The sequence below is a fragment of the Parasteatoda tepidariorum genome, chromosome 6 (assembly GCF_043381705.1).
Source record: "Parasteatoda tepidariorum isolate YZ-2023 chromosome 6, CAS_Ptep_4.0, whole genome shotgun sequence".
Lineage (NCBI taxonomy): Eukaryota > Metazoa > Arthropoda > Arachnida > Araneae > Theridiidae > Parasteatoda > Parasteatoda tepidariorum.
This window is the reverse complement of record NC_092209.1, coordinates 62,073,210-62,086,839: the sequence shown is the minus strand read 5'-3', so window position 1 is coordinate 62,086,839 and position 13,630 is coordinate 62,073,210. Positions and strand designations below refer to the sequence as shown.

The 13,630-nt window shown below is 27.1% G+C and overlaps 1 protein-coding gene across 2 annotated transcripts in view; it reads left to right on the top strand.

Moving 5' to 3' along the window:
* The first annotated feature begins 612 nt into the window (after nucleotides 1-612).
* The window catches only part of LOC107457174 (transmembrane protease serine 2), a 125,113-nt gene continuing 112,095 nt past the window's right edge, over nucleotides 613-13,630 (top strand). Inside the window, exon 1 of one of the 2 annotated variants that reach the window (XM_043040207.2) lies at nucleotides 613-988. The gene's annotated coding sequence lies outside the window, so the exon portion shown is untranslated. The remainder of the gene's footprint in view (nucleotides 989-13,630) is intronic. The other variant, XM_071182434.1, reaches the window with a different exon arrangement.

The following is a 13,630-nucleotide window of genomic DNA, read 5'->3' as shown; positions in this document are numbered from 1 at the left end:
TGCATTTTCTCAAAGTATTTAACCACAGTTTCAAAAAAGTGAAATTCATTGAATATAAATTTTTTTGTTGGTAGCAGTTAACAGTATATTTTATTTACTTTCTCCTCATTTCAAAATCAACATTTTTCAGAATGAAGTTTAATAACAAACATTTTTGTAAGGAAGTAAAAATATCGTTTCAACTTAAACGATAGAAGATCCAATGAAACATTTTATTGCAATCTGTTGCATACGAATTGAAAAGCACAGAGCTCTTTCGGAAATTATTTCTCCAATAAAAAATCAATTGAAAAGAACAAAAACTGAAAACATAACTTTGTATCTAAAAATTCAACAAATACCACTTCCAATCCTTGTATCTTTTTTTTTAAAAGTCTTATGTACCATATCTCAAAAATGAAGCGAACCGTTCGTTTTTATAAAAAATAAAAAATAAAAAAACATTTTACCCCTTTTTTTAAAAAAAAATTTCAAAGAAAAAGTCTGATCAAGAAGTCAAAAAGTAAGGGAAGAAATGGTAGAAAAATGCCACCGGCTCATACAACACAAAGATAGGGGTGAATCGAATACAGAAGAGGGGGGTGTCCAAAAATCAATCGTTTGCCTCAGTCCGCCGCTTGCTGCGCTATCGTCCAACCTAATAGGAGGGATACCAACGGATTTCATCCTTAGAGAGCATCAGGCTTCGTCCACGAAATTTCCTCTTCCTCATCTTTCTTATTCAAATTTTCTTACTACAGAAAGGAGTTTTTCTAACATATTTGTTTTCCCGCCAAAAAGGGAAATTTGTTCTTCGCGCGGTTTTTTTTATTGTTTTTTCGACCAACAGCTGACGGTTTTTTGATTAGTGAGAGCTGAATGAATGACTTTTTAACAGTAGATAACTATATGATTCATTTTGCGATGAATATTCTTAAAATAGTTTTGCTTCCGATATATTTTGAGAAAAAGAATTGAATAATCTGTCATTTCCAGTTTTCGTAGCCAGGTAAGTTTTCTTTCCTATTTAACTATTTCTTTATTTTTATTGCTTTTTTTCTATTTTATTATATTGTGTTTTGTTTCACTTTATTATATTCTACTTTATTACATTTACATTGTTTTATTCTATTTTACTTCGCCGTTATTTTATTATTTTTTCTGACCAACAGCTGATGGGTTTTCGATTAGTGAGAACTGAATCTATGACTTTTTAACTATAGATAACTATGTGATTAATTTTGAGATGAATATTCTTAAAATAGCGTTGCTTCCGAAATATTTTAAGAATAAAACTATATGATATATAATTTCTAGCTTTCGTCGTCTGGTAAGTTTTTTTTTCCTGTGCAACCACTTTTGTTTTAAGACATAATTATTATTATATTTAATGCATTTAATATATATCATTTTGTATAAATGAATTAAAATTTCCTTACGCTTTTTTATTCGAACTAATGTATAATAATAATTACTTATTATAAATAACAATTTATAGTAATTATCTATAATCAACACGTAGCAATTATCCATAAATAACAATATATAGATTCTTTCACAGCGAAACAAAACTATTTGCAATTGATAAACGAGTAAAAAAATATTTATTAATAAACAAGTTTTCGAGCAATAAAGTGAAAGTTGAGTTTATATTAATGAAAATCTTATCTTTTGTATGTAATATTCACTAAAACATTAAAATATTAGCGTTCATTTAATATTCTTAGTGTATATTTTTGCAGCATTTAAAACAAAGCCCCCTTACTATGTGACTAAACATCTTCTAGAAAGCTTTCAAATGTTCAATAGTTTTCCATATAGAGGTGGTTGAAACTTCTTAAATTTTCCTGATCAGGAAAGCTGGTGTATATATATTACATTTATCTGATTCATCAGAAAATCATTAAAAAAATTTAAAAATTTAAAACAAAAATTATTTTTTAAAAATATTAAAATCGAATCTTATACTCTCGTTAAATTTGAGAAAGTGATTTATGTTTTTTCTAGCACCTTTCAGATAGATGTAATTGGTAAAGCACGAAAAGTTAATGAATTCCAACACGTTCTGAAACACGTTGATTAATCCTCCCAATCTTTGATTAATCTTAACCTCAAACAACATCCTCATTTCTATCGACAATCAGCAAAAAACAACCTTCGACAGTCATTTTTTATAACATCTAATAAAATGGTTTAATTATAAGCGTTTATGGGAAAACGAAGAAAAAAATTCTAATAAATTTATCGCACTGTATGGGTAATGACATTTCTGGAGAAAAAAAATTCAGTAAATATTAATAGAATCAATATCTTCGGTATTAAAACCATTAATTTGGTAATTTTTCCTGTCAGATCACAACTGCTTACCGGAAACTCTAGTTTTTATTACCACACATTTAGCAAAAAACAAAAAATCAAAAAGTTAATTTAATTGTATAAATGGTTTTTAAGCCAAGTTATAAGGTATCGTGATAAAATTATCAAATTTTACCTTATTTACCAAGTTTTTATCGCGTATTATAAAACTATATTTTATTGTTGTTTTCGCCAAAATCATTACCAATGCTTTACTAAGCTTTTTGATACTCCCATAGAGCCAGAAACACTCTATATTTTACCATATTCTGGTAATGTGGACCATACTGTTTTTCTCGGTGAAAGTTCGGTAAGTTTAGAAAACATATGCGTTTTCACTGATTTTTCGAAATAAAAATAAGTTAAACTCAATTTTTTTAGTTCATTTCTTTGGAATTATGCAGGATGACTTCTATGGAATTATTCTTTAAAATAATGCATGTGATTTTCCAACCATTCAGAAACTAACAAACTTCAATTTCAATAGAAAAACTATCATTCAAGAAGGTATGCAATTAAAAAAATAGAATCTGCTAAGCTTTTTAGAATACTCGCGTTTATCAGTTAATATAATTATTTAATTTTAAGAAAAAAGTATTTCTTGCTTACTATTATATTTTAATTAAAAGATTTATTATAATAAAACACACAAATTTATAAAAGACGCAACATGTTAGTGTTAAGTATTACACACAGTATTGTACACCGTAAAGAAGAACAACACTATTATGAAATTTTGTTAGTAATAATTAACAGTAAAAATTCTTAAATCTATCTAAATTATACTGTTTTGGAGTATGGAGAATTTGCTGCAGTCTGAATAAGGTACTAAAAGGAACCATATTATTGAGAAAATTGATGTTTCCTAAATTCGATAACAGAGCATTATTGTTCAACTTCAACTCGGTTGATTTTAACATCTTATTAAAATTGTAACAAATTTACACCACATTATGATTTAACGTTGCATCACTGTTTATGACGGTGTAGTTTGTTTGTATTGCAAAAACCATTAAAAGGGAGCGAGGCAAACAATACTTTTTTTACTTTTGTAGTTTCACAATACTTTTTTAGTCTGTTTCAAGCAAGATCGTAAAGTATTAATCAGTAAAGCTATTCAGTAAAGCTAAAAATTAAAATCTATTTTATTAAATATTGTTAAAAAGCGTTGTCATACGTAAACTGAGAAAAATTATGGTCAAAACTACCAACATATGGTAAACTTCACCCTGTCCATAACTCTATGGGAACACCGAAAAGCGCTCGGTAGCGCTTTGGTAATGATTTTGGTAAATTTAACAGTAAAATGTGGTTTTATAATTAGTGGTAACATTTGGCAAATATGATTTAATTTGGTATTTTTATCATAATATCTTAAAACTTGGCATAAAAACTATTTATTCGGTTCAGTTTTGTTTATTTTACTCAATGTATGGTAACAAGAACTAAAATTGTGAGAACCTGAATTTCAAGTGAATCATGAGCGGAAGAATTGCCAATTGAAGGGTTTAAAAACCGTATATTTAGGTTTTTATTAAAAAAATTTCATTAACATACAGTTTCATAATTTTACCAAAATCGTTTTATCCGTCTAGTTATAAAATAATTTTGGTAATGTTTCTCAAGCAAGTTATTAAAGTATTCATTATAAAAGCTATTCTACTCAATCTGAAATTTAAAATATATTTTATTATGTAAGTGTTATGAAAAATATTGTTATGCGTAATAAGAATATTTTTAATAATATATATATATATATGTATTTCTTTTGTGCCCTAACATAATCTATGGTATTTTTCTATCTAAGTTAGCAACGAATATTTTGATTAATTACAAAGCAATTTTTAATAGTTAACACTTCGTCTTCAAAATTAACTAATGAAGAATTTAAGCTTTAGATATTGTCGTATCTGGACAATCGAAAACTTGTTTTATATTAATTGGATATCTGCAAGTGACGTAGTGTGGGTATCTCGATCCTGATTGGTTGTTGAAACGTGTTATTTGTTTAAGATAGCAACTGTTCTTTCCATTCTATTGCGAGCAGACCAAGCCTGTGAAGCATTCTATAGTCTTTCACAAATATGCAGTACTTTTACTATATATTTCTTACCTGACACAAAAACAGGCATGAAGTCATGTAGAACATAAACAAAAATATGCAGCGAAGTTGCCAGGTACACAAAACAAAAGTATATCAAGCTTATAATAAAATATGTAAACAAACAAAAAAAATCTAAGGTAAGTAAAAGACGTAAATAAGAAAGAATTATATTTCAGCAAATTTGACTTTGCTATACAGCACTGCATTCAATTAACTTCGCGTTAATTAACATTCTAACTTATGTGGAGCAACTTAGCTCAACTTTAATATGACATTTTGCTTATAAATGATCAACTGGCGCTGACGTCATAGATCACATGTGTTGGTATGTGTGATCTTCTTCTCCTTGAATTTCAAGTACCCGATTGTGAGACTTTATGAAAGAATAGATGGAAATTTAAGTCGTAAGTTAATTATTGCTCAACTTTATAAATTCGCATCATATTTGAACGCTTTTATAGTTTCATGCTAGCTAATTTGACAGTGAAATTTTCATGAAAGGATCCAAACTTTTGACTGATCTTCTGCTTCTGCAATTGGAAACATATTTTCCAGATTTTGACTAAACCTTAATTTCAAGATCAAGAATCCAAATCTGTCAAAAAAGGATAAGTTTATTAAAAGAAAGTACGTTTTTCCGTCTTATTGTGTAAAATATTGTCTGCCGAAACATTTAATCATTTGCATCATAAAGATTGCATTTTAGTATTACACGGAAATCAAATCATTAAACAAAAAGTGATTATTTTTCCGCAATTTTTTCATAATTATTTTTACGCACTGCACTCTAGTGTATTTATATAATTATTTTTTTAAGAGATATGTTTTAAACTTATGTTGCATTGAAATTTAACTTCTTATTTACTCACATTACTATGTTAACATTTTCACTTGCTTGGTATCTAAAACAAAAATATCTTTCATTGTTACATTTATAATGCATGTACACTTAATGAATCTAAAACTCACTTAATTAAATAATCAATTGGATTATGTTTCTCAACGTAAGAGCCTCTTGGTTGTATCGTATTTTAATTAATTAAACTTAATGAACTACTTGAAAATTCAGTAGCATATAATTGGATTAATTACTTTATGCTTTAAAGATGAAGAATTCATTTCAGATTTGTGGACAGTTCAAATTCTTCTAGCAATACATTTAGAAATAAATCTAGATCTTCAATTTAATGTAACATAGTAAAATAAACAATACAATGTAATCATAATTACATTTTGTTTTTATCATGTTATATTTATAAAAATGATCGTGATCTAATCTACATTTTCCTTTTATCATCTTGTATTTATAAAGATAAATAAAATATTTAAAATATTATTTCTTATAAATTCGCAATTCACTTAATCAACGTTTACTCAACATTAATGAATTTTTGAAAAACATCATTCGTTCAATTTTAGTTTAAACGAAATACTTTATTTGTGAGAATAAATATTAAATTTAAAATTTTGGTGAAATTTTATTTAAAAAATATTAAAATTGCACATTTTATAAATCACGCTTCATAAATATGTTTAAATAATAATATTGCACTAACGCTTTATTCAACTTCCTTAGTATTGAAATGTATATGTAGAGTAATTCAGAAAAGAGTTGTGTTTTTATGTAACATATTTTGGAGGTATTTAAAAGTTTCCAAAAGCTTAAAATTTTTAGTTCCTTTGATACGGTTAAATGATAGACTTTATGAAAGCAGAACTGAGAAAAAGCTTTAAACTATTGGAGGCGACCAACCGAAATATCCAAAACAGAAGAGTTGTCTCATATCTCATTACAGTAATGTTTTTAGCGAGAAATGCATATTTTATTCTTATGAGGAAATATGAGAGCACTGTAAAAATATTCTGTTATATTACAGAAAATTTTTGGCATCAAAGTTGCCAGAGATTATCCATATGCTGCGGAAAAAAACACATTGACAGAAATTTCCAATAACAAAACATCACAGAAAATATCTTTACGGACCAGATATTTTCATAGATCTCCGTATAGCAGAGAAATTTGTCATAAAAGTCGCTTTATACTCTGAAACTGATTTCTAAAATCTTGATTCTTTTTTGATTACTCTCTTTTTCGGTTGATTTTTCGTGAATTTTAAAATATTGAAAACCATTAAATTTGTAAGAATCGTCGTAGAATTTTTATATTTTTTCCATCGTTAAATTCAAACGTTCCAAAGCAAGATTTGAACCCGGGACTTTTCTACTTTCTTCTATACCAGACGAAAAGCATCGGTTTCAGTGCTTCAAATTATTTGTACCGAAGTTTTTATTGATGCCTATATATTGATATATTGATTGAATTTTTTCGTATTCAAAGTTGAAAAATCTGACCCCAACAGATACAATCTGTATCATTAGTTGCAGATTTTATTTGTTAACAGAAAATTTGTCTCTTTTGAAAGATTTCAATGTAATTTAATAGCAAATTTCTGCATTTGCAGAAAATAGAAATTTTCTGAAGGGAAGTTCCAGAATCATTAAGTTCTTTTTAACAGAAATTCTTCATTCGGGTGAAGCATAGAAAAAAACTGTTCTGTGAAAAACAGCTTTAAACTAGCAAACATATGGAGAAAATCTGCAAAAAATAGTGTGTTGTTAATGATTAAAAACAGGAAAATCTGTATTTATCTTTAAACAGTGTTTTCAGTCAAAATACGGATTTTTCTTCTGCAAAACTGACAAATATTTTTATGGTGTACAATAATTTCTGCAGCTTTAGTCATAAGTCAAAAATAAACATATTAATCTTCCGAAAAAAATATTAGTCATTGATAAAAATACCTCATCAAGTATTGACTTAATGTATTTAAGCAAATTGCATTATTTCAAACCAATGGTGACAAAACATGATTATAATATTTTGACGTAAAGTATTCATGAAGGCATTTAGGTGTTTTGGCGAAATTATTAAACTCCCAGTTCATCAATTCATTAAGCGCTAATGAAATACATCATTCAGGACAACTCATTAAGTGCAGAAAAGTTTTGGAAAGTTGCCTCCTAGAAGAGGTAATTAGGAACAATCAAAGAGGTATTTGAACGTTAAACTCATTAATTTATAAGATGCAGAGGTTTGTAAAATGAACGCCTAACCCTCTGAAGTTGTGGTATTAGCAAGTTTGTTGATAAATTATTTGTTTTGTTTATAATGTTATTAATTGCATAAACTGACCTTTCCTCTACATCTCGATGTATACTTGCCTTTTCTTTAAAACCCAATAATCAAGTAATTTATGCCAAAATTATTATAGGCATTTTTAGTTTCTTATCTGTTTTAACACTACAAGTTAAAAAGCCAACATCTGCCTCATTTTTTAAAATATATTTTCAAGAAACGTTTGAAATAATACAGAACTTTTACTTTTTTTAAAACAAAGAGAGAAAAATACAAAAAATAAATAATAAATCTAAATATCTGTATCAGAGTTGTTAGATCCTATCACGAATGTTAATTTTTGGATCTGTAGCACGAATGTTAATTCGGATGTTAATTCGATTAATTCACGAATGTTAATTCGAATCTGTAGCACGAATAATTTTTGGATCTGTAGCACGAATGTTAATTCGGACGTTAATTTGATTAATTCACGAATCTTAATTCAGATCTGTAGCACGAATGTTAATTTATCAGGAAAATAAGTTGGATGAAGTTTCACTTCTTCTCCTAGTTTTTCACCCTTGTTAATATCTTTTATTAATTTTTTAAAGTGTCTTTTTTTAATTTCTTAACTTTTTAATAATTGAAACATTTTGGCAAAATCTCCGTACTATATGGTAATGACATTTCTTAGGAAAAAATAAATTTATTAATTAAAAAACACAGTTCGATAAAATAAAACAAAAATATGCGATATTCAAATCATCCATTAGATAATTTTTCAGTTCATATGGCAACGATTAGCCTTAAATTCTGGTTTTCAAAATTATAGTTCTTATTACCACACATTTAGTGAAAAACGAAAGAGAAAAGTAAATTTTATCGAATATAGGGCTTTTAAATAGATATACCAAAGTATAATGATGAAATTACCAAATTTTACAGCATTTACCAATTTTTTTGGCATATTACAAAATTATATTTTATTTTTAACTTTACAAAAATCATTATAAAATGCCACGGCAAAGTTAACCGTGCCTTTTTGATGCGTCCATTGAGGCAGAAATACTTTAAATTTTACCATATTCTAGTAGTTTTGACCATACTTTTTTCTCTGTGTAAAATATACACGTGTACAATTGCAAAAGTAAAAGCATATACAAAGTCTACTCATGTTAGTACAGAATGTCTTTATCAACTAATTAACAACTGCTATTTTAAGGCTTATTACATGGTGCATTGTGCTTCTGGAAATGAAACAAATATTGCAATGGAAAATGTTAAAATCGTAATTGTGTAAAACTGGGACCTTAGGGTTTTATTACCCCTAATCCAAAGAATTACCCCTAATCGAAAGAATTTTTTTAAATAATCAAATTGCATGTATTTATTTTCTAACACTCTTTTTGAAATTGAAATTTTCAAAATTAAATAAGGTTTATTAAGTGCAGTTTAAAAGGAAAGATAAAAAATGAAAACGTAATAGGCACTTAAATGATAGAAAAATCAAGTACACTGTAAAAAATTCTGGATCAAATTACGATAAAATTACTGGCAGCCTGAGTGCAGAATTCGTAAAGTCTTTTTTTTTTCCATAAGAATGAATTTCTACCGTAAATTTTATACCAGAATTTTAACTGTAATATTTATTTAATTGCAGTGATTCAGTGATTTTGAAGTAAATATACTGTAAAAAATAAGATATGAGATGATACTTTGAAAATAGATTTTCCGGTAAAAAGTACTGGAACCCTGAGTGTCAGTGCTTTTAATCGTTATTTGATCCGGAATTTTTTACAGTGTAGGAATGAAAAATATTGCATTAAAATCAAAGGAAATAGACTTATCTATAACTGCAACTCATTTGTAATTCTTTGACCCTAAAATAATAAATCTAGTGTAAATAAAATGATTAAGTAATGCGAAAAAGAGCAACATGCCTAAGTCTTCATCTTTTGCATTGATTTAATCTTACGCACTTTTATGATTTCTACTTATAAATACTTTTATACTGAAAAGAGTAAGAATAAAAAAAAATTGGGAATTCACAACTTTCCTTTTCAAGAAAACAGTACTTCACACAAAAAGACTAACTCGAAACCCAAGGAAATATTAAATTTTTCATATACAGTGTGAAAAGTTCCAGATCAAATAACGGTATAAAGTTTTTGATGCATCACCCGTTAAATCTATTGTAACGTAAAATCCATATTACCGTATCGTGATACCGTAATTATACCATAATTTGTACAGCAATATTTTTTTAATTAACGTGATTCAGTACATGTACTAACATCATGTACTAATAACCATATCATGAACCATATTATGCACTAATAAAAATAGATTTTACTGAATAAAAATGGATTCCTTTGTAAAATCACCTACACCCTTAGTGCTGATACTTTTTATTGAACTTTTTTTCCGAACTTTCTTACAGTGTTTATATTTAAAATTTACTAAAGTATTTTCATATGCTTGATACTATGTTTTATTTTGTATCTTTTTATTCAATCAGACAAAGAGATTTCTTTTCCTTTTTTTTTCAAAATTCATCGCCGATTTTGTCTTTTTATTTCACATAAGCCGAATTTTATCATACTTGTTTCTCAATTTTAGATAAATAATATATCTTACAATCATTTTCGTTTTGAAATTTCATTAGGATAATAATTTTTCAGATGCCTACATAATGCTTCTTATAATTTATAATTAATGAACATAATGCTTCTTATAATATATAACTATGAACATAACGCCTCGTATAGTATATAATGATAAACAAAATGCTTTGTATAATATATAATGATGAACGTAATGCTTTTTATAATATATTATAATGAAAATATGTTTAAAATATAATGAACATAATAATTCTTGTAATATATAATGATGGACATAATGCTTTCTACAAAATATAATAATGAACATAATGCTTCATATAATATATAATAATGCACATAATGCTTCTTGTAATATATTATAATGAACATATTGCTTCTTATAATATTCTGAATATATAACTACTTCTTATGCATAATAATACTTCGTATGCAGCAAACATATGGAGAAAATCNTAAAGGTAATTTATTTCCTAAATCAAATTGACGGTTCATCATATTCTTCTAATTCTTAATGTGGATAATAATATCTCCAATTAGGACTACATCTGTCGGATATTATATCTGCCATCAGCTTTAGTGGTAGAAATTTTAAATTGTCTTATCGTTAAAATTTGCTGTAATCATAATATGACTCTAAATTGAGCAATATTGTCATACTGCTTAACTTCGCTATGCAATATTCTGGTTCAAGTTAAACGGAAACAAAATTAAATTTAAAGTATCAAGGTTGCAACTGATCATGGTTCAAAGTATCATTATATCAAAGTATTAACGCTGCGTTGTTAGAAATTTTTATTCTAAAATTACGGTAAAATTTTTTTATGGTAAAAACATTTTTCCACAAAGATTTACGGCTAATTGGATGGACAGACTGTTGCCGGTTACTTTACCGTAGTTTTAGATTAAAAATTCGTTTTTCAATTCATTTTGGTTTTGATACCGTTTACGATTTAATATGTTTAAAAAAACTTTACAGCTAGCATGTTTTCAAAACCATAAAAAATAAATTTACGAGGATTAGCAGCTTTTTGGTGCTTCCATCTATGCGTGAATGAGGGTATCGTATTCTAAAAGCCCAGGGTCACAAATTGGGGAGTGAAGGATACTGGAAACTCTTCATGTGTAGAAAGGAATGGATGATATATTGTAATGTCAACTCTGGGACTGGAACCCCCGTTCAGTCGATCATGTGATTGACAGATTAGCCAGCTTGGCTTCAATATCTACCCATCGTTAAGGAACTAAGTGGCTTTATTAGGCGGGTATAGCTGGAGGGATAAAATTCAGATTGTTTAATCGTATTAGGTGAAAGCGGTTAATGAACTGGTTTTCTCATAGGTAAGAATTTGAATGACATCTTATTTATGATTATTTGAATGTTTTGTTTAAATATGATAAAATAACAAATAAATAAATTGCTATTTAACTATTTTTCGGAGAAATTTCTCACAATGCGATTCATGATTTCACAAAATTTGAAGAAGAAACATTTGTGGTATAGCATACTAGTTTGATATTACGGTACAATCATAAACAAAAAGGTTTAAAATTGTAGTAGTTATATTTATATTAATCTTAGTTATTAATATAAGCTTAATTCTATTCTTTTGTTTAATTAAAAAAAAACTTAGTGAAAAATATGGTTGTCACTTTAAAAACGTGTAATTTTCTAGATTTGAAAACATGTTATTGTCAATAAATATTTTACAAAGTACTGTGCAATTGATTAAAATGACTATTAAATAAATGTGCTGATGTTTTCAAATGATTTTTATCAAATTGATTAAAATGCAATTGACACTATTCCCCACTAAATATTTCAATTTGTTATAAACAATTTAATTTGAAATCTGATAAATGTAAAATTGCTTACCTAATTAAAATATTTATAATTAAATTAAAGAATCAAATATTTATCTAGTTATAACACCTTACTATCCAAGATACATATTATAATACTCCCATATAATTAATTTCATTAAACTTTTTCGTCTTAGTGATATTATTTAAAAAAAAAAAAGAAAGAAAATTGTATCTCAATTGGTATTATTTGTTTTCAGGCAAATGCTTTATTTGAAATTAATTAGAAAGAATATGCAAAAAGATCATTTAGTCAAGTCATCTGCACTCTAAATTCGAAACTAATTAAGAAAAGAATCAGAATAAAAAACTAATAAAACCAAGTTCCTCGAATTCTTTGATGATAATTGATCTGTGGCTTCTTAATTAAGAGGCACAGTTAACATTCATCTTGTTTCTTTTTAATTTAAAAATCTTGGAATAAAAATGCAATAGGATAGTACAAGTATATATCACTATACATAAGTTATAGAGCAATAAATAAATACGAAAAACATTATTTTAGTTATAATCGCTTAAAACAAAACTTCTTTAACTTTATAGTTGAAGTGTATGAAAAATCGACCTGTCTCGAGCACTCGGACACGACGCTGAGGGATGGCATCAATTGAATAAAGTAAACAGAAAGAGGTTAGAAATAAGAAAACTCTCTATTACTAACAAAAAAAAAGGTAAATTAGGGGGAGCTTTGGTAGCCGAGGTGACAACGAAGGCAAAAGGAGGTAAATCTGAACAAAATAGCTTTCTTTTCATAGAACTAAAAGCCTAATCTCAAATAAATTATCTTACCTCACTTTTTTTCTTAGAAGAGAAAAAATATCTTTATTTTTTGTATATAATATTTTTCTTTATAAAGTAATAATATGTATAATGCTAATTACCTCAAATGCCCCTCGGTACTGGATGAATTCTTTACATCTTAACTTAAACGTAATAATAGTCTCTATAAAGGGATAATACCATGGAACTGAAACAGAAGTAGAGCAAGCGCACTATTATGTTTCCTCATATATTTTCCTTTCAAACATCAGAGTCCCCTCTGTCACGTGTTCCCTCTCTTTCGGCCATTTTGGTGAAGAAAGTATGACAGCAAAGATGGGTTCCCTTTTCTGAGAGGTTTGTGTTTAGTTCTTACGCAGACATTAGAGAAATGTTAAAAGTTTCAGGACCGTTAGGATTAGTAGAACAGTAATGTATTGGATAATTTTTCGACCAAGACTTTGCAAGATTAAAAATTTTAGAATTCCAACTTTTTAATCTCTGTAAACAAAAATGATTGCTTACATTTTTACAAAATTAAGAAACTTTAAAAATGATAAAGAAAATGTTTTGAAAACCACTTATGGGTACTTTTTAAGTTTTAAAAATGGTTAAAAATTTTAAAATGTTTAACATTTACACTTGCAAAACATGATTATAACAAAAGTTAAAAATAAAGTTTTTTTCCTATTAAACGTCAAAACTTTAAAGTTGTCCACAGTGAGTTAATAATACGTTACCATTGTTAAAAATTGAATAAATAAAAAATTAATCCAGTAATGCTAACTAATAATAACTTCGTTTTTATTAAATATTCTTATTATATATATA